Source organism: Osmerus eperlanus, chromosome 22 (assembly GCF_963692335.1).
Source record: "Osmerus eperlanus chromosome 22, fOsmEpe2.1, whole genome shotgun sequence".
Lineage (NCBI taxonomy): Eukaryota > Metazoa > Chordata > Actinopteri > Osmeriformes > Osmeridae > Osmerus > Osmerus eperlanus.
The window spans coordinates 3,754,844-3,775,777 of record NC_085039.1 but is presented as its reverse complement, the minus strand read 5'-3'; positions in this window follow the sequence as shown (position 1 = coordinate 3,775,777).

Sequence of the window (20,934 nt, the reverse complement as noted above, 5' to 3'; positions counted from 1 at the left end):
TAAAAAGGGGGGGGGGGCACATATCAAATGTGTTGTAATTCCTACACCGTTCACCTGATTTGGATGTTAATACCCTGCAATTAAAGCTGAAAGACTGCACTTAAAGCACATCTTTATTGTTTCATTTCAAATCCATTGTGGTGGTATACAGAGCCAAAATGATGAAAAATGTGTCAATGTCCAAATATTTATGGACCTAACTGTATGCGAGAGAACAAAGGTTGTGCCCTTGCCGAAGGCAAAGCACACCCAATTACACATGTAAACGGAGTAATCGTATTATTGGCATAAACCGACAATTGCTAGTAATCGGGTTTCTCATGGTCAAGTAAACGCACTCAGTGGCGTAAATAATGCGGAATAAAACAGTTCCATTAGCAATAGTAGTAAAAGAGATATTAGCAGCACTTTGCAGAGTCACCTCTTGTAAATTGTATTTGGTTGAAATACTATCAAACTCTGTCTTGTGTCTCCACTAATCAGCTAATACCAATCACCTATGTGAGAGACTGAGTGGTGCGTGTCTGTCGTTGCCACGGTGATGGTGCAGCTAAGATTGCTAACGCGCTGAGGGTAGAGAATAACAGAAATGTAGCTAGAATCCACACCTCAAACAAGTTAACTTAGAGGCAAAACTATACGTCCAATCCAAAAAAATAAGGATATTTTCCGAGACCCAAGACTCTGCCGAAACCAGAGATGTCCTTTATATTTCTGTGCGGTCAGAAATACGACTCTACCGGCAGTTTCAAAATCTTGTTCTTTTTGCTTTCTCTGACGATTTTGTCACCAGATTTGCATTGGTCTCTATGGGACGAGAGTTGGACTTTGTCTCGCTTTCGTGGGGCTCTGAACAAATGTGTACCTCTGTTGGATTCAACAGACAACTGTCTACGACCAGCACAAAATTTGCTATCTATTGATCCAAAAACGAAGCATGAAGAGCGAAAATTGTGGCAATGCTGGCAAACTAGAAATATTTTTTCAACGACATCCGAAGCTCAGGCCTCCACTCTAAAGGCCGATTTAAGGCCGAATTATACTTCTCCGACTCCGTTATGGACAGACGGACGCAGTCGGACGGTTTGGTTGAATTTATAGTACTCCGAAGGCTGTGGGTGCTGAAAACAATTCACCGCCAGAAGAGTAGGTGGCGCAACGTTTTTTTGTAAGTCGTCGTCGAGTGTTTATTTACCTAGGTTATCGAGAAGTCGGAGCAAATGTACAAATTAGCCGTTTCATCAATAAAATAGGCACATTTTCAGAAACTACACTGCCCATTTCTCGTCACATTTCAATTCAGATGCTGATTTACATGTACTGTTAAGCTGAAATATGAATTGTAAAATGTAGTGGAAATTTGGAATACAGTTATAATGTGTGTGTTTTATATATGAGGAATGTGTTTTAAGGGAAATCTAAAGTTGGTTAAGAAGCTTGATACAGTGAAAGTTGATTCAACTCATTTGGTAGAGATGCCACCTGTAGTTTTATAACACCTAACTAGGAGACGTGAAGTCTAGGGACGGGAAGTCTGGGTGACCTGGGAGAGTTCTTGTCACCTGGGGAGGAAGAGACAGCTGGGAACTGATCAAGCTGCTCTGGCCCTTCCTGTTGCATGGGTGGTGTTAATTAAATACTTGTTTCAAGATGCCCACACAAAGGACAGTTGACCATTTGACTGATCAACTTCTGTGGCTTTAGTATCTACTGGTTTGGGGAGAGATGCCACATCAAAGAACTGTGGGACACTTGGTATGGAGTCAAACTGTCACTGAGCAGTGCTGACCAATCACAGAGACCGCCATATTGATGGATTGACCATCAGAAGAACCATTTGTTCTAAGTTTATATGAGGCAGGGTTTAGGGTTGTTCTTGATCACTCTTGCGAACGATCTGTGGCTAGCACCTCCTTCGTTATGACTGATCACAAAGTACTTTGTTAATTCTTAATTTGTACAAGCAAAATAAATTTATTGAAACCGCCATCTCTTGACTATTCAAATCTACACAGTGCCACTAGAATTTTTCCACAACAAAAAACGTACAGCAATGTCAATGTCAAAAAAGTAATGAAACATAATCAGTGATATTGAAAAAAGTTGAATAGATATCAAAAAGCTGAATTTTAAAAATAGTTTAGGGTTTTGTCAACATTTTAAAGTTTAAATGGTGGCTCTAGCTGAAAGATTGAGGAAGAAGATGGATTTGGAAGTTGAAGAAGTTTAAAGAAGTTTGAGAGGATTTGAAAGAAAACTCCATTGGAAACCCATGTTAAAAATATTATGAATATTGATTTATAATTATTCAAGCATAAGAGGTACAAAGCTGAAAAGTCATAGCACCCATGGCCTGAAACTGCTGAATTCTTTGATAGCTGAACGGTTTTAATAGCTGAAGATTTGAAGGCGCTGAAAGGTGCCACGGAAGAAATAGAAGAAAAATAATAAGTTGATTAAAGATTCAAAGAACAATACTTGGAATGCAATAAAGATTAATAACAATAAAGATTCAAAGAACAATACTTGGAATGCTGAAGCAGCATTCCAACAATAAAGATTCAAAGAACAATACTTGGAATGCTGAAGCAGCATTCCAACAACTAGAGAGTGTACAATTTCTGGGGAAATTGTAGGGTGTGCTTGCTTGCGTCCGTTGCAGGTGGGTCCGTTTTCCCTTCTAGTGATATTTTCTAGCATTTAGCCTACTCATATTGCATAATTCATTAAGAACACCCTTTGAAACAAGCGAACCCCCTTTGAAACAAGCGAACCCCCTTTGAAACAAGCTACTGTAACAACTTTGTCACTGGCAGTATTTCAGATGGAATTATGGCAGGCCGTTTTAACATTTATTTCTATAAACGTACTAGTCACTATTTTAAAGTTACTAGTACTTATTCTTTAGTTACTAGTAACTAATCCAATAGTTACTAGTATCTATTCCTGTTTTACTAGTAACTTTCATTAGATACTAGTAACTATTCTTTAGTTACTAGTAACTAATCCAATAGTTACTAGTATCTATTCCCGTTTTACTAGTAACTTTCATTAGATAGTAGTAACTATTCTTTAGTTACTAGTAACTAATCCAATAGTTACTAGTATCTATTCCCGTTTTACTAGTAACATTTTAAATTGTACTATCAAGTAGTCATTTTTACTCGTCATAAGCAATGACGAGTAGAAACGCATTTGTTACTAGTAAGAATAATAATGTTACTAGTAACAATTGTAATAGTTACTAGTAACTAAAGAATAGTTACTAGTATCTAATGAAAAGTTACTAGTAAAACGGGAATAGATACTAGTAACTATTGGATTAGTTACTAGTAACTAAAGAATAGGTACTAGTATTTAATGAATGTTACTAGTAAAACAGGAATAGGTACTAGTAACTATTGGATTAGTTACTAGTAAAACTGGAATAGATACTAGTAACTAATCCAGTAGTTACTAGTAAGAATCTGTTTCGAGATATCTTAAGTTTGGAGATATCTTCATTCAAATGTTCTAATGAATAAACATGAGGCAGACAACTACATTCTTTCCTTGTCCGGCCCACTCGCGATGGAAGCTGTTTTTTTCTCATCGCGGTCAGAATTATATAGCCTGCAGGCGACAAGCCTCAAAATTAAACAATGTTCGCGGGAGGCTGAACGCGTTCTTCACACGCTGCGTGCTATATTCTTTTTACGTTTTTGATAAATGAAAAATGCCAGAGCTTGAGTTAGCTTCGACATGATAATACCTTGTATTAAGCATTGATGTCTTAAGGGCTGTACAGTAGTTCATCCACTCTTACATTGGGGGGAACACTATCGATACCCTTTGTTCACCAGTTATTATAGTTCATGACATATCTGACGATCATTTGTTAGATGCCTTCTGTATTTTACACTAAGACATTAAATTATCTCATAAACGGGCTGCATGTCTGACGCGTGATCTGTCGGTGCGGAGGAGACACCAGAGAAAGAAGACAATATATCTTAATGATTATTTGTATTTTCCCATGGGACCAGTGTGGTATCATCCCTGTATAATTATTATATCTCATATGTATTTTGTCCAAGAATAACTGGTGGAAGTTGTGGTTCAATGGCTAAATGTACGAGCCAAAAGAATCAGCACTACAACAAGCTGGATGATTATCAATGACATTTGAGTACATTTCAAATTAATAGCTATTTCTTGATGATGCTATATATGAAGGCTAAGAGAATTCATCATGAATTGTGTTGCCGATGATGAACTCAGCAGAACAGACCACACTACTTAAGGCCTTGCGGTCCCTGTCTGTGCAGCTCCCATACCACACTGTGATGCAACCAGTCAGTATGCTCTCTATAGTGCATCTGTAGAAGTTAGTGAGGATGACTGAGTCCATGCTGAACTTCTTCAGTCTCTTCAGGAAGAATAGGCGTTTACAGGCCGCTTTGACCACCTTGTCCGTGTGAACAGACCAGGTGAGATCATTGCTGATTGTAAGGATGAGATCTCTGTCTCCAGGCAAGCCGGAAAGAGGCACGACAATTAGAAAAGGGTTGACTCGGTTTTATTAGTAACGACGTCGGATCATGCCATCAGTCCATGACAGAGGGATAGCATGAGTGAGAAACAAGTCTCTCAGAGGTCCATTATATGGGTCCGGAACAATTATGGTTTATTTTTCTGGCCCTTACCTCAGAGTTATGGGGGTAATTTTGTTCAAAGTGTCCATGCTTTGTGTCATAGTGACCATAGCCGCGGGAACATAGGCTATGTTATCAGGGGGGTGCTGCTGGGGGGGGGGGGGGTGCTTAATGTTGCGGGGCGGTAGGGATGGACTGGGAGTAAAAATAAGGCATGCACATTATATGTTTAATGTAATGCTAGTTCGTGAGAACGCTAGGATACTTAATGCGAGCGCACGTGGCGCGCAAGACTATTTTTTTTGCTTTTATTTGACCACAAAATAGTTTTTTGAGCTTAAAGTAAAATGAAAATAGCCATATTTCAATTGGTAAAACCTTGTCTAGTGAAGGTGATGTCTTTTTGTCTCTTAATTTTTCAGCCCCACCCTTACGTTTCTTAGCCTGGTTTTCCATTGTTATTCTTCTCCCGGTGCTCCCGATGGCCAGTCCGCCACTGCGGGTCTGGGCTGTGCCGTGGTGGTGAATTTTAAGTCGTATGATTGGAAATTCTCGTGCTGTCAGGGGGTGCTACAGCACTCCTAGTTCCCATGGCCATGATAGTGACGTTTCACATTAGCTACCACTATTGACAAGGGCAACCGTCTTATTAAACACATCGGTTTTGTGCTCCCCACTGGCAGCACAAATGCATACTTGTCTGAAATGAGGTCTTTTTGTAATCAACTTTTCGCCGGGTTTAGAGCACGACATGGTTTTTGCTAAGGAAGAAACAGGTTCTGTTAGCAAATCGATTAGCCTGCGTTGTTGTGAATGACACACACAACCTGACCCACAGAGGTTGCGGCCAACTTTCAGTGAGTGAGTTGTCATGGTGATTACAGTTATTAAAGCTCCTGATTGGACCTTTGTATTAGACAAGTAAGATAGAAACCAAATTTAGTTGGAACAAAAAGATGTGCCGGTTAAAATGGAAACGTTCCGTCAAAATGAATTAATTCCATAATAATATATCGGTTATAGGTCCGGGTCCGGATAGGGAACCGCCTGGGTCCGGACCCAGACAGCGGTCCGCCAATTAGTGACCCCTGGTCTACAGCATTCTCCTTGGGCCAGGCTGTGCCCCCAACACAATCGCATACTATACAAATGAATAGCATAGAATAGATCTTTATTGTCATTGTCACAGGTACAAGGAAATTAAATTGCTTCCAGTCAGTGCATCATTCATTGACTTAAAAATCAGTAAAAAGGATAAAATTACTAAAGTGCTAAAATTACTCAAATAAATAAGAATAAATATACCTAAGACTGTACCGTAAACAACCACACACAGTCATTACATAATACATAACATAACATTGTGCACATTATGTTTTGCCAGCATTAACAGTGGTTATTGCAGTTTGATAGAAACTGTGTTTTAGTCTGTTTGTCCTTGCCTTGATTGATCTGTACTGTCTGCCTGAAGGCAACATTTCAAACAGGGAGTGCCCAGGAGTGTGAAGTGTCTTTTATGATGTTCTGGGCTTTTTTGAAACGGGATCTGTGTAGGTCTTCCAGTGCGGGGAGAGGGCAGCCAACAATCTTTTGAGCGCTGTTGATGACCCTCTGGAGCGTTTTCCTCTGAGCCACTGTACAGCTGGTATACCAAATGCATATGCAGTATGTGAGGATGCTTTCAATGGAGGCTCGGTAGAAGGACACCAGCAGTCTTTATGTGATGTTATTCTTGAAGTACAGTCTCTGCTGGGCCTTTTTCAGAAGCTCAGAGGTGTTCACACTCCAGGATGGGCTGTCCTGTATGTGGACCCCCAGGAAGCGGAAGTCTGCCACCCTCTCCAAACTTCACTCCACACACGTGAAGTGTAACAAGTATACTTTTTACGCTGTGTTGGTTGACTGTGACGGCACAGAGCACTGCCCAGCTTCCATGTCCAAATATGTGCCCACGCCATTTTCAAATAGCAGCGCAGCAGAGGTGGATAATGTCAGTTGTCCTGCTTCGCGGAGGTCATCCATGTACCTGCAGTAATGAAAAACAGGACACAAATTTGGAACTACAGTCAAATAGTAGCCTAAGCTAAATGCAAGTTCCATTGTGTAGTCATTGCCATGGTGATTGTTTTTTAAAGGTCTCAAGGCATAAAAATGTCACTTTATGAGGTCGAGTCTTCTTAAATTCACCAGTGATGAATCAATAGGCATCCATTGTGCGTGGCGTATGTTGCCTTGTTGGAAAGCTGTTCAATAACACGTGTGTGCCATTTCTGAAATCGGTTCGCGTCGATATCTTCTCTGTAGTGCTGTCTTCTGTGAGGTGTGGTCTTCAGCAGCTAATTTGCATGTTAACTAGATATCTTCAGAAGCTAATTTGCATGTTAACTAGATCTTCAGAAGCTAATTTGCATGTTACCTAGATATCTTGTTGGCAATAGTTACTAGTAACTAAAGAATAGGTACTATCTAATGAAAAGTTACTAGTAAAACGGGAATAGATACCAGTAACTATTGGAATAGATACTAGTTGGAAACAAATACACAGCAAAATCAGCAGTGTTAATTCAACACCAATAGAGTTAAATTCAACACTTTTAAAGTGTCTATATTGGTCCACACTATTTTGAGTTAAAACTACACTTTTAAAAGTGTTAAATGGGCAACACTGTGATAGAGTTGCAGCAACTCTCTCAATAGTTGACATTTAACACCAGTCAACACAGGCCAGTGTTGAATTTACCCAACACTAGTGTTCAGTGTCAGAATTTAACACTATCTGTATTTTCTGTTTTAACACCGACTAGAGTTGCTGCTATGTAACACTATAGGGGATTTAAAATTAAACTCTGTATTTTACTCTTGTAGAGTTGATTTATATATTTTTTTTAAACACTGTAGGGAGTTATAATCCCTAATGCTATACATAGTACAATTTTACTTTTGAATTCAGTATATTCCTAGTACTTAACTATTACAAAGAAGAAACATATCAATACAGAAGTTTGTTCGAATAAAACTTGTATTTTCAAGCCCACCACAAACATAGCATTTGCTTTACAATCACATTTCTTAATTGGCAGCCTCAATAGCACAGGTCACACAAAACAATAGCACGGGTCACACAACATGGCAATGTGGCACAATGTATATTTTTTCATCCATCTCATTAGATAACTGTTTATCATAGGGTCTATAATAAATCAACTCATCAATAGAAATAACAGAATATGAATCATCCCTCTCCTCGATACAGTAGGCATTGAAGTGCTCATCAAAATAGAGAGTATCAACTGTGCAAGTCAAAATGAAAGCTTGATCTTCATTTATAATGATACTGGTGATCTTTCCAAAAACAGGAACTTCTATATTTGTTTTAATACAAACAAACATACCAATTTGATATTCGGTTCCATAGTTCTTCACCCAATTGGTAGTTGACACATTAGAGTATGCATTCACATTTAACATTGCAATTAAAGCCTCACCACCCTCCAAGCTATCAATCACTTCCTTCCTCACTGGACCAAACTCAAACCTCTGAAAATTAAAATTCTCCCAGTGATAAGCTAGCTGTCTCTGGTGTTGTTTGACCAATGCTTTTGTTATATTTTTGAAATTCTTGACGGATCTTTTAAAAAAATTGTGTTTGGCCTCGAACCTCATGCACCATACATGAAGGAGTGGGCCTATTTTACGAATACACCTTGGGTAATGGATCATAAAATGATGCTTTGGAATAAGTTTTTTATCAGGAAACAAAGATTTGAATAGCTTGTGATGATCATTAATTAAATGTTTCAGATAATATGTCATACCGTTAGTAACAACTGGTGAAAACACTATATTCACAATTTGAAGCAAGAGGAGGAGCAGGTTCCAATAACTGTTATTTCTTTCAACTAGATCACCAAAAATGAGAGGAGAGTTTCGCACAAGGCACCATGACTGGATTGCATTCAATCCAAGATCTTTGCTCTCATCCATTTTCAACCCACTTGGCCGGTTTCTTCTCTCAGTGTAACCATAGTTGAAACCCTGAATTCTCTGTGACAATGATTCCAAAGATAGAAGTTTCTCCTTGATAAGGTATTGAAAGACCAGTTTTAATTCGTACTGCACTACACCTTCAAGAAGGTCGTGCATTATGTCAACTGCATAGTTGTCAGAGATGTGAAAAAAACGCAATGTATTGAGCAAGCATGTCTTCTTGACACCCTATGTTGTCACTAACATAGGATTTTCGTGTATAGCTGAACAATGTTCTGTATGGATGTTTTTTGTACGAAAAATCAAGCCAGGGTGATCTTCAGTGAAGACATGTTGAAACTCTGCCTTAGTGGTTAAACAAAATCTACAACAATATGTTGCAGAAAAAGACTCAACATAACCAAACAGCCCGTGTAAACCAAGGTTATCACCAGTTACTTGAATAACAGACCCTTGCAATGGTGAGTCAGAGAAAGGTACTTCTATTCCTTCATTTTCTAGTTGTTTAACATCATCAACGAGAGGCTTCAGTATTTCATCAAATCCATACTTTTTCAGGTCTTGTGAGTGAAAAAGAGCCACAACATGAATATTCATCAACACAGAATTAAATTTTGGGGGCAAGTTCCGCAATGTAAAGTATATACAACCAAGTTTGTGTATCCCCTTCTTCGATCCTAAGGGATTTGCGGTCTCGAAATCATCATAATACAGTTGTATCTCTAAAGCATGTTTTTGCTGGCAAAACAAATCATTTTTTTTAAAGTATGAACCATCACATATATCTTTAAAAATACCTTCTTCCTCTTGTTTGGCCTGCAGGAAACTTTTACATATTTCACTATTTTTGAACATAGACTTCAGGGTTCCTAAGATGGGTACATACACAAACTTATCTGTTACAGGGATCTGATTGTAAACTCCTGTTGTTCGATCTCTACGTACATCAAATCGCACCCCAAGAACATACTCAACAGGCTCAACTATTTCCCACTTTTCCTTGAAATACTTCTGTCGTTTGGCTCCTGTATTTAAGACTGAGAAAGGATTTTGTAGTTCTTCAAAACAACTGTCTAGCCTTTTTTCAAAGTCTGTTCCTTGAATCTCTGAAGTATAGTTGAGAACTGCATCTCTCGCTTGACTATGAATGTCATTTACAACCTCTTCCATTGACCCTACCATTGCTTGGATAGTGCTCTCAGCAACACCTGATGATTGCAACTGTGCTACAACAGAACCACACATGTTTACCAAATGATGCTTGTCAACAGAGACCTTGGTGGTTACTGGAATGTCTGTGCAGGCTGCAGTTGAAGTTGAAGGCTCAAGTATTATTTGAGTGTCCATATTGTCAACAGTATTTGTTGAAACAGTGTCCCGGTGCAAACGAATAATGTGTTTATTGAACCCTGAATAAGTGCAAAAGAACGAAGAACATCCCGGCTGTCCACATTTCAAACGTAATGTCTTTCCTGGATATAAACCATGGTAAAGTCTCAAATGCTGACAAAGCAACGCAGAACTTCTGTGGTGTAACTTGCAGATAAAACAAATCAACATATTTGTATCCAAGGATGTGTGTCACCTCAGATACTTGTGTTCAGCAGTCTTGCTCTGAGCTCCTTCACACGGGGACTTTCCTTGGTACTTCCCACATCAATGTTGAACACAGTGGTTTGGATGAATGTGTAGAAGCTGTTAAGGGATTCGTGGTAGTTAACACTGAAGATGAAGTGGGCCTTGAAGAGTTCATCAAAAGCTGCCAGGGACGTCTGAGCCTTGCAAGGGATGGCCTTGTGGTCAACAATGACGTAGAATCTTTGGAGGTTGTTCTTCTGTTCACCGACACACAGGAGGATGGGCTGTCCTGGTTCCAAACTCTCAAGGAAGGTCTCAACACTGGCACCAATCTGAAAAACCAGAACCATGAGGAACCATTTTAGTGGTCCACTACATTACTAAACGTATGCGCCTCTTCACAAAAAGAGGCAATGTGAAAATAACTACATTAAAAAGCATACTAAAACATTGCATACCCTCAAATATCTCACAACATGTTTGACTGCTTGATGTGAGCTAATTTTAGGACTCTTCTTGGGTCCTTTTGCAGTAGAGGGAAGTAGGTGAATCAGAAGTAGGATGCTTGACAGGTCACTGTCCCAGCCTAGGGGGAAAGCAGAAGTAGAAGATTATAAGAAAGACTTGCATGTGAAAATAAATATATCCACATTAACCAGCCTCCTTCAAAATAATAGTCTGTGCTCTACCATTACAAAAAAAAAGGTACAATCACGGTTCATAATATAACGTTAGTACAACGAGTCACGATATCAACTTACTAGACTAGCTACTTAGCTAACTAACTAGCTCTAGCTACCCACAATAGCTACTCACAATGAGTGTTACACTCATTGTGATTTAAGTTAATGTTACCTTCGGCAATTTTAGCCATGGCAGGACCAGTGTGTTGTTTATTCAAATTTCTTAATGAGAAAAAGATCACTTCATCCCGGCTAAACCAGAGTCTTTGGCTAAACATTCTTTTATGCTATTCTGTTAGGCTAGCTAAACATGGTGAGCTGGATATCTAGCTAATGTTAACTAACCAACAAGGATACCTTTTCCAAAGTTAACGTTACCTGTAGAAATACACACTACTGGGTATACATTTTTTATGAATAGACATTTGCTTCGACATACTTACACACGAATCTTCCTAGTCACAGTTGGAATGATGTCCGAAAGTGTCCAGTCCACAGAAAAGAGTTGAGTGTCTGTCTGGCAACGACCGTTAGTCTCCCGCCTCTTTCAAACCATCACATGCATGCAGACTTCCGGGAGAAATGGTTTTTTCTATGGCTCTGGGTAACTCCAGAGCCATAGAAAAAGCTCTGGGTCTGGGTCTATGGCTCTGGGTAACACTAGCTGTATTGTAAAATCAGCACTGTAGAGTTGTTTGCAGAATATGATATTTGACTCCCAGTATTAACATCAACTCTTTTTGAAGAATAACTCTCTTGTAGTTGATTAACACTAAACCTGAGTTGAAATAACTCTATTTTTACACTCAACCCTAACACTGAAAATACAACACTTTTGATTTTGCTGTGTAGTAGATATCTGTAAAGCAGAGCCCCATAGAATACAATTGTAAAAATGTGCAATTTGTTACTAGTAAAACGGGAATAGATACTAGTAACTATTGGATTCGTTACTAGTAACTAGAGAGGATAGATACAATTTCTGGGGAAATTGTAGGGTGTGCTTGCTTGGGTCGGTTGCACAGGGGTCCGTTTTTTAATGACATTTTTACAACTGATATTTCTGTATATTTTATATAAAAATGCATAGGACCTACTTATTATTTATAAAGATTACATAGATTTAAAAGCATCTTTTTTTTGCTGCTCATTTACAACTCAAAATACGAGTTAAGTGTAGAATGAAATATGATGTCTTCTCATTTCCCCTGCAAGAGGCAGCCTCATAGCTGAATCAAAACGAATAAATTTGGCAGACCGGTGTAAAAATTTACCTAATCTCTATGACTTAAAAGTCCTTTTAAGTTTTCCCTTCTCGTGATATTTTCAGGCATTTAGCCTACTCATATTGCATTAATTCATTAATAAAGAACCCCCTTTGAAGATTATTCTACGACGTTACCGGCAGTAGAAGATGGAATCGCGATTCAAACAGTACCATCTGCTAACTGAAAATATGCCCCCAAAAACGTAAATAAGCTTGACATTTATTTAGTGGAAAATCGCTCATTCATAAAAAGCTCACTGGTAGCGATCATTGTCAGTAACAACGCAAAATGCGATATAGCCCTGTGTGGAGAAGCTGCCCCGTAAATTCTACTACTACAGTACAGTAGACTACTGCTGTGTTCGTCTTGGTAGCGATTGCGTTGGTTGAATTCGATTCAATGTTCCGTTGTACGGTTTAGGCTGAAATTAATTATTTTCATGAACAGATTGACAAAGTTTAGGCTGTGGCAATGAAGTTCAGGTTAGTAGTCAGATAGTTTCACCTATTGAAAGACTTTTGATTTAAGTAAGGGGAGTGCCGAACATGTTCTGTCGCCGTTTGACTTCCTATCAGCTGTGTAGATGTTTTTGTAGTGTGCCTCGCCTAGGCTACAGCGTTGCAGTGAGCAACACTGGTTTGAAACCACAGGTAATGATAATTTCACCAACAAATCGTTTACTTGTAATGTAATAATGTAATGAATCCTACAACGAAAATGTATTTGTGAGGAATGTTTATTTTAACGATTGAAAACAGATGCATCATAGACCACTGTAGTATGTGTTGCCCGGGCAACAGAGGCTAATGTCATGATGCTAATGCTTCAGTGAAATAGTAGACTACCGTTTCCGAAAGTAGATGTGGGCCTACTTCCTTAATAATATCAGCTAATATTGTACATTACATTTCACAATTGTGTTTCACATCACAAAGTGAAATGAGTAAATAGTTATCACCCTGGCCTCTTTGCTTGTGGCGTTTCTGCAGCTGCCTTGTAGCAAAGCTATAGTTAGCCTAGCTATCCCCCAAGTTAACAGATGCGAAACGAATGTTCTGCTACAGGTAGTCACGCGTGTTTTCGTGACGTTAGTAACGTCAGTGACTGTGGCTAGCAAATTAGCCACCGTTAGCTTCACTTTTCGCCACAAAAACTTAACTTGAGCCTAAACCATGCAACGGAACGTAAATAAAAATACAAGCAACTCAATCGCTACCAAGACGAAACTTTTGACACCTAGGTTGTCTATGTAGGCCAAATATTGACGAAGATTTAGGGGGGCAAAAATAAATAATAACTAGAAAGGTACATTTCCTGAAGAAAATGTGTGTTTGCTGAAAGCAGTTGAAACAATTGTTTTGATGGCTTGAATAGTGAAGAAGGTTTAACAAAATTTTTAAAAGACGTATGTGCTTTAAAAACAAAATGGTGAGAAAAAGTGTTAAAAGTATATCTGTCATTGTTATGCATTGCGATATTTTCTTACTGTTGAAAATGGAGAAAAAACAGTGATGAAAATCTTATTGACTTTCATACATTTTTAATCGTTAAAAGTAGTGGTGGGCATAGATTAATTTTTTTAATCTAGATTAATCTCACTGTAATCTTGGCGTTAACCTGTTTACGCTCCTGTTTCGCCCGCGAGACAAAAATGCTGCCTCCCCCTTCCTCAGTTACGACGCACTAAATTCTAAAAAATATATTTTTTAGACGCTACACATGTTATACATCGTTGGAAAGCTACGATTCTTGTGCTTCCATTGAAATAAACCAATTCAAGATCAAGTCGCAATAGCAAGCAAAGTCAACGTCTTTTTCCGGTGAACATTCCTTCAACAATGCCAAAGAAAAAAGTTGTACTCACCCTAAGTTGTTCAAATAGGTCCAGGTGTGCAAATCATGCCATCAAAACTTGATCTGCGTAAGTCCCAAGGGTTCAAAGTATCTAACCATGTAAAGTAATTCGTCCAAATACAATGTTTTACGTTCATGAATAGCCATTATCCTTTGTTTCATTATGCAAGTTAGCCGACGGAAGAAACAACTTGTTCACATAAAAGTGTTATTTTCTCCGATTTATCAACGGAGTATTTACAAAATGAAGGTCTCAAAATGTCCGTTGAACCCTCCCCTTTTGATTGACACCTTGTTCGACCCAATAGGAGCTTCCATGCCCCGTTGACAGCCCTCTAAAGCCAACTAGGTCTGTGCGTCCTGCCCCCCGCCCCCCCCCCCCCCACACTGGTTCTAAACAAATTTCTCGAACTGGCTTCGACTGGCTCTGAAATTAGCTCGTTAGCCTTGTAGCTGACAGCTAGCTGAAAATGCCAATACCTCATTTGTATGCGTCTGTGGAGCCTTCAAAATAACAGTCGATTGCGCAATATGGTTGACAGAATCAGTGTTCTTTGTGCGCCAATCCTTGGAATCAGATAAAGCACTCCAATGTGTTCATGCTTCAGTTTTTGTGTTTCAGTATTACTAATTAGGGATTTAGCTATTATATATGATATTTCTAAGTACCAGAGATGGGCCAGAGATAACAATTATGAAAAATAATACCTTTTTATTTGACCTTGACCTTGGTTACAAAGGGTCATTTTGGAGTCTCCAAAAGACCCTTTTAGAAAATTCCTGGATGTACTCTTATAAAAACATGTGTCAAATATGAATATATTGTGGTATTATGTTTGACTTTTGATTTGAATTGGGTAAGGCTTCAACCTGTGGTCCAATTTAGTCTTCCAGATAATACCTACCACCTCTAGGCCTATTCAGGCCTCTGTTTTCAAAACAAAATCTAGGCGGAAATAGAAATTTTCACTTTCCTTGTGTTCAAGCTTCTATTACTCAACACTAGAAGGACTGACAGGGGTCCTGACAACAGGGGACATAACTTCAGAGTGTCAGCTTTCAAAAGAGATCATTTACATGCATGTACTCCAAATGGTTCAAGAACAGCTTCCAATTTACTTTGGGTATGCTGTTTAGGCGTTTTCAGGCAAATTTAACAGGAACATGAAAAGGTTAATCTAGATTAAAATGGCTCATTTGAATTCCACCGAAGGCATTCAGAATATGTCTGCTACCCAAATAATGACTAAAAGTAAGTCTTTGAGAACGGGTTTCTCAAGCCAGGTGGCGCATTAGACCAGGGGCTCATCTCCTGTTTCCAAAATGCATCACAAACTGCTTGAGAAAGCTGTTCTATATAATTGGTGTTGAAAATAAATTATGTTCAATAAGATGTACTTGTGTTTATTAACTGTTTATTAGATTAGTTTGTAAAGCTCTCTCTTGGAAGTCGCTTTGGATAAAAGCGTCTTCTAAATGAATAAATGTAAATGGTAAATGTAAATAAGATGTACTTGTGTTTATTAACTGTTTATTAGATTAGTTAGCTTGGCTGATAGAGCTGTGCTGACGGGCTTGCCTCGGTTGCACTCAAACAGTAGTTTGACGACGACTCTTCCCCTGCGCTACATCAGTGCTTGGCCCGGCATCTTCCGCATTAGCTAAGGGAAGCTTTGCGTTTAGGTGGTATTTGAGACTGGAAGAACATACATTTTCCCTGAAGCAAACCAGGCGGCTTCGTAGCTGCATCCATGTTAGCACGTTACGTTTGATGTGATAATTTCATACACAAGGCATACACACAGGTTCAAAGACTCGTTCTCGCCCTCTACAGTGCAATTCGGCAAGGTATACATCCGCGCTAAAATATCAAGGTGAAAGTCATTATAGCTTGCGTAGTACAGACCCAGCTCCCAACCCAACTTTGAGAATAGATTAACGGCAATATTTTTTTTATCGCCCGATAAGAGTCTCAGGTTAACGCAGCGCGTTAACGCTGATAACGGCCCACTACTAGTTAAAAGTATTAAAGAATGAAAGATTGAGAAACAGAAAAAAGTTTGAAGTTAGAAAAATGAGCAAATATAGTGATGAAGAGTATATTGCATAACAGTTATCAATATCATAGCAGACAAAAGTATGTCAGCAGTATGAAGGTAAAAAAAAGTGTTGCTTTGAAACCAAAATGGTGAGACAGTGTTAAAAGTATATCTGTCATTGTTATGCATTGCAATATTTTCTCACGGTTGAAAAAGGAGAAAAAAAGAGTGATGAAAAGGGTATCTTATTTAATTTCATAAATGTTAAAGCGTTATGTTAGAGCCATTTTATATTTTATTTCATTCTAAACCTTTTACATTTTTAAACCTTAGTATTAGTTAGACGTGTACACTTCTTATTTAAGATTCTTATATGTTTAATGTGTGCACCTTCCTGCCACAGTAAATTCCTTGTCTGTGTGATGTTTCTTGGCGAATAAAACCCATTCTGAAAAGTATTAATAATTGAAAGATGTAGAAACAGAAAAAAGTTTGAACAGTGGAACAGTGAAGAGCGTTGGCCAATCGGATTGGTTCCTTGTTTCTTGTAACGTAGCAACTGTTGGTCATTGTCAACATTTCTAACCTAGAATCTAGGTTTTAGGTTCAAGATGAAGGAGAAAATAATCATGTGTGCCTGCACAACCAGTCCTGTTCAGACACTTAATTTAAAGATGACATCAAAATAATAATCCATAGTGCAGGGTTCCCGATGTTGTCGTTGTCCCTGGTGAGTTTTTTAAATTCAATCTCGTCACATTATGTGACTTTGTTGTGCAACTGGAAAAGCTAGCTATTCTAACTCAGAATGCTGCTGCAAAAAAAGCAGAACTAATGTGGGTGGTAAATAAGATCATGCTACATCTAGCCAGCGGATCATTTCTTGCAAGTGTGTCAAAGTGGTATTTTTACAGACTGTATTGACACCGTAGGCGTGAATAATGCATGCATCGTCATTGTCGTCCATCTTTAGCCGAAGAAGCTAGAGAGAGGATGCAATGGGAGATTTCCTACAGTAAGCTAGATACTGCTTCAAATTGAAAACGGAGACGATCTTTTGATTAAAGACAAGTTCCTTAACCTCTGTTGTCAATATCGCCGATAAAATGTAAATACTGTTACGAAGCATTTGTTTGTAGGTAACGAACGATAGACGTAGCTAGTTTCGCCGTTCTATGGCAGCTAGTACAGTACTGTATGATGACAGTCGTAGCTAGAGTTGTAAGCACTCGTCACTAGAATGGCCATAACTTTAAAACAAAAGATCATATTTCAAATCTGCTGTTCTACATTGCCCACACAATTATGTATATATATCAACTCTAACATGGCCTGTATCTTGTATTGAAAGTGCTCGAAAATTAGCTCGTCTAATGTATGGTGGACTGAGAAAACATATTTGTCAAAGGAGAGCGAGCGGATGTCGTGGGAGAAATCCTAATGTGTTAGATTTACTGCTTCAAATTGAAAACGGAGAAGATATTTAGAGTAAAGACAAGTTTCTTAACGTCTGTGTTCAATATCGCCAACTAAAAGTAAAAACTTTTCAGTTACGAAGCTTTTGTTCGTAGTAATGCCAGCTGCAGTAAACCTTTCGTGACCCCGGTTTAACTGTTCGTGACAGTCGGCTATGACAGTGTTGAGCCTCGATTTTTGCAGATTTCTGTGAAACTTTCTTAAAGAAAAATAATCTAGCTAGATTATGTACACTTTAAACTCAATGTACATACCTTGTTTGGCCAATTTGGTCGATTGTGGAAAAAAGTAGAACCGTTTTTAGTTATGGAGAGCCATCGCGCTAGCTTGGAATTGCGTTATCCCACTCATCACTTCAGTGGTCATAACTTTTAAACAAAATAGTCTATCTTAAATCTGTCTGCTGTTCTGAATTCACGACAAACGTACGCACATTTCATACGCTCTAACATATCCTCTATCTTGTAGTGAAAGTGGTTAAGAATGAGGTTTTCTAAAAAAGTAATGCAGACGGAGAAGATTTTTGTCAGAATGGCTCCGTGAAATCGTCTTGATAAAGGATGATTTGCCTAACATGATCATATACATATTTACATCATTAGAAAGCCCTAAATCTTGTCTTGTCAAATCTTGTCAAAATGGTATAAACAGTTCAGGTATATTATTTGAAAAAGTCTGCATATTCAGGCAGGAAAGTGTTAAACAGTGTCAAAAATTGACGCGGTGAGAAACAGTTCTGTCAGTGCATGACGTTACAATTGAATTTGACTTGAACATTCTGAACCATTGAAACCCATTCATTTTTTTTAGCACTTTAAACTTTAATACCTTAAAAACTTTAAAAGTTATCAATGAGAAAAGTAATAGCACACTAGAGCAGTTCAGACTTTATCAAATGAAGTTTGAACGGTGTTTCTAGCTTAAACGGTGTTGTAGGAGCCATTTCGGTTAATGTTTTAATGTTGTTTGGGACACTAGATGGCGCTCCACCTTAATTGGGCTTACACAATAAAGGTGTGAACATTCTTGCAGGTGTCAGGTGTTGCTTGACGGAGGGAGAGCGCAATCTAGCTTTTTGACCGCTTCATTTGTATAACAACGGTCTGTTACATGTAAATTAGATGCGAGTTTGGATGTATGGACATGTTTATGGATTGGATTTTACCGTGAGTAATAAAGTTTGCCTAACCAAGAACGCAAGGTTGGAACGTTATTTTACATCTAACAAGCGCGTCAATTAAGTACTCAGTCAACAACCCCTCTGGGCTTTAAGTGTAGACTTAGCCCATACACAAGTCAAAAAGCTTTCCGCTCAACGTTACCGATGCAGTAGATTAGGCTACAGTCGCGTTTGAACCGAGCCAAAAACGTTGCATGGAATCGTGGATTGTAACCAGGAAGGAACATCACGGTTTGTTCAGCCAGCCGTGGACAGCGCAAGGACGGCGTTCGTATTGGAATCAACAGTCGGGTTGGGGAGGATCACTAAACTTGACTATACTGTGTTGCGAACTTGTTGCTAACATTCGAACTGAAATGTATGAAATCTCGGACAAGCCCACTGGGCCAGCAGCTAATTCGAACAATGTTGCAAATGGCACTGATGCACAAGGGGACAAAGAAAAACGTATTGTAACATTGACTGCTAAAGCGTTTGTTGAAAAAATTGAACGATTGCAAAAGGATAGGAGGGCTAAGCTTAACAAAGCGAGCCGCTTAAAAGGAAAGATAAAAGAGTTTATACAAAAGGGAATGAAATCACAGGTCCAGCGTGCTTTTAATGAGCTGCTTAAAGTATGTGATGAAGCAAAGGGTGTTCATGATTCTGTGATGAGTATGTTGCCTGAGGTTGAACAAGAGAAACATGATGTGTGGTTTAAAGCTCAAATGTTGAACATAACTGAATGTATCACACAGGTGCAATTATGGGTCTCAAGTGTTGAACAAAATGTCCTCAATGATGGTGAACAAAATGTATCAAAGGATGATGATGGTATCAACCCTGAGGACAGTATCTCAAATGTAGGAAGCCAACACTCAAGCAGGAAGAGTGCGTGTAGTAGTGAATCAAGCACTACTTCCTCCGCAAGAGTTATAATGGAAGCAGACAAGGCAGCACTGTTTGTCCGTATGGTGGCGTTAAAGGAAAAACATGCTTTGGAGGAGCAGGAACAGCAAATAAGGAGGAAAAAGGAACAACAGGAACTGGAAACCATGCTTGCTGAGTCTGCAGCTAAACTCGCTGTGCTACAGGCCTCTGATAGCTGGTCAAAGGTATCCAATGCAATGAATTCTTACCTGGAGAGGGAAACTAGAAACATGGAACCTGTAAACAGATTAGACCCATTGGCAAAGGAATTCAATCTTATACCCCCAAGCAGATCCCAGCGGACTCAGCAGTTGTCGTTGCCAGCAGCCAACAACCCATTAACAGCCACAAGGGTGCCTCAGAGTGCTAGCCAACACCTTGCAACTCGACCGAAGGAGTGGACTAATTCAAACAGCCATCATACACTGGAAAGGGAAACATTGATGTTGACTCTGGAACGTTCCCATCCCAACACTCAACCAACAGATCAAAGTCACTCTGGGGACCTTCTCATAGTAATGCAAAGGCAAAATGAAATAACATCAGCACTCGTCCAGCAAGAGACATCCCCTTGTTCGATGGAGATCCACTGCAATATATTTCCTTCATGAGAGCATTTGAACAAGGAGTGGAGGAGAAGGCCAGCAAGGGTGACTGCCTCTACTACCTTGAACAGTTCACTAGGGGTCAGCCAAGGGAGCTGATCCGTAGCTGTCTTCACATGACACCTGAGTATGGCTATGCTAAAGAAAAGCAGCTGCTATGTGAACATTTCGGCAGTAAATACAAGATTGCTGTGGCATATATAGAAAGGGCTCTGTCCTGGCCCATAATAAAGACAGAAGATGTAAGCGCATTGCAGGCTTACTCTCTTTTTCTACGCAGCTGTTGTAATGTAATGGAGGAATTACAGTACATGCAAGAGTTGGATATGCCAATTAATATGAGGGCAATCATGTCTAAACTGCCATTCAAGCTCAGAGAGAGATGGAGAACCATTGCATTTGACATATTGGAGAAAACCGAACACAGAGCCCTGTTCAAAGACCTGGTGAAATTCCTAGAAAGACATGTCAGAATAATATCAGACCCTCTGTATGGTGACATAAGTGACTCGGCATCCGGAATGAATGCATCTATGGTTGCTAATAGGCAGAGGTCCCATCAGGGAAATAGGATCAAGGGAAACAGCTTTGCCACAACCATTGCACCTATGGAATCAATGGAGAATAACGGAGTGGAGAGATGCATCGCAAGGACATGACTCTGCAGTGGTGCTAGGCTGTGCGTGTTGCACTCAAGGTCACTCATTGCAGCAGTGTCAAC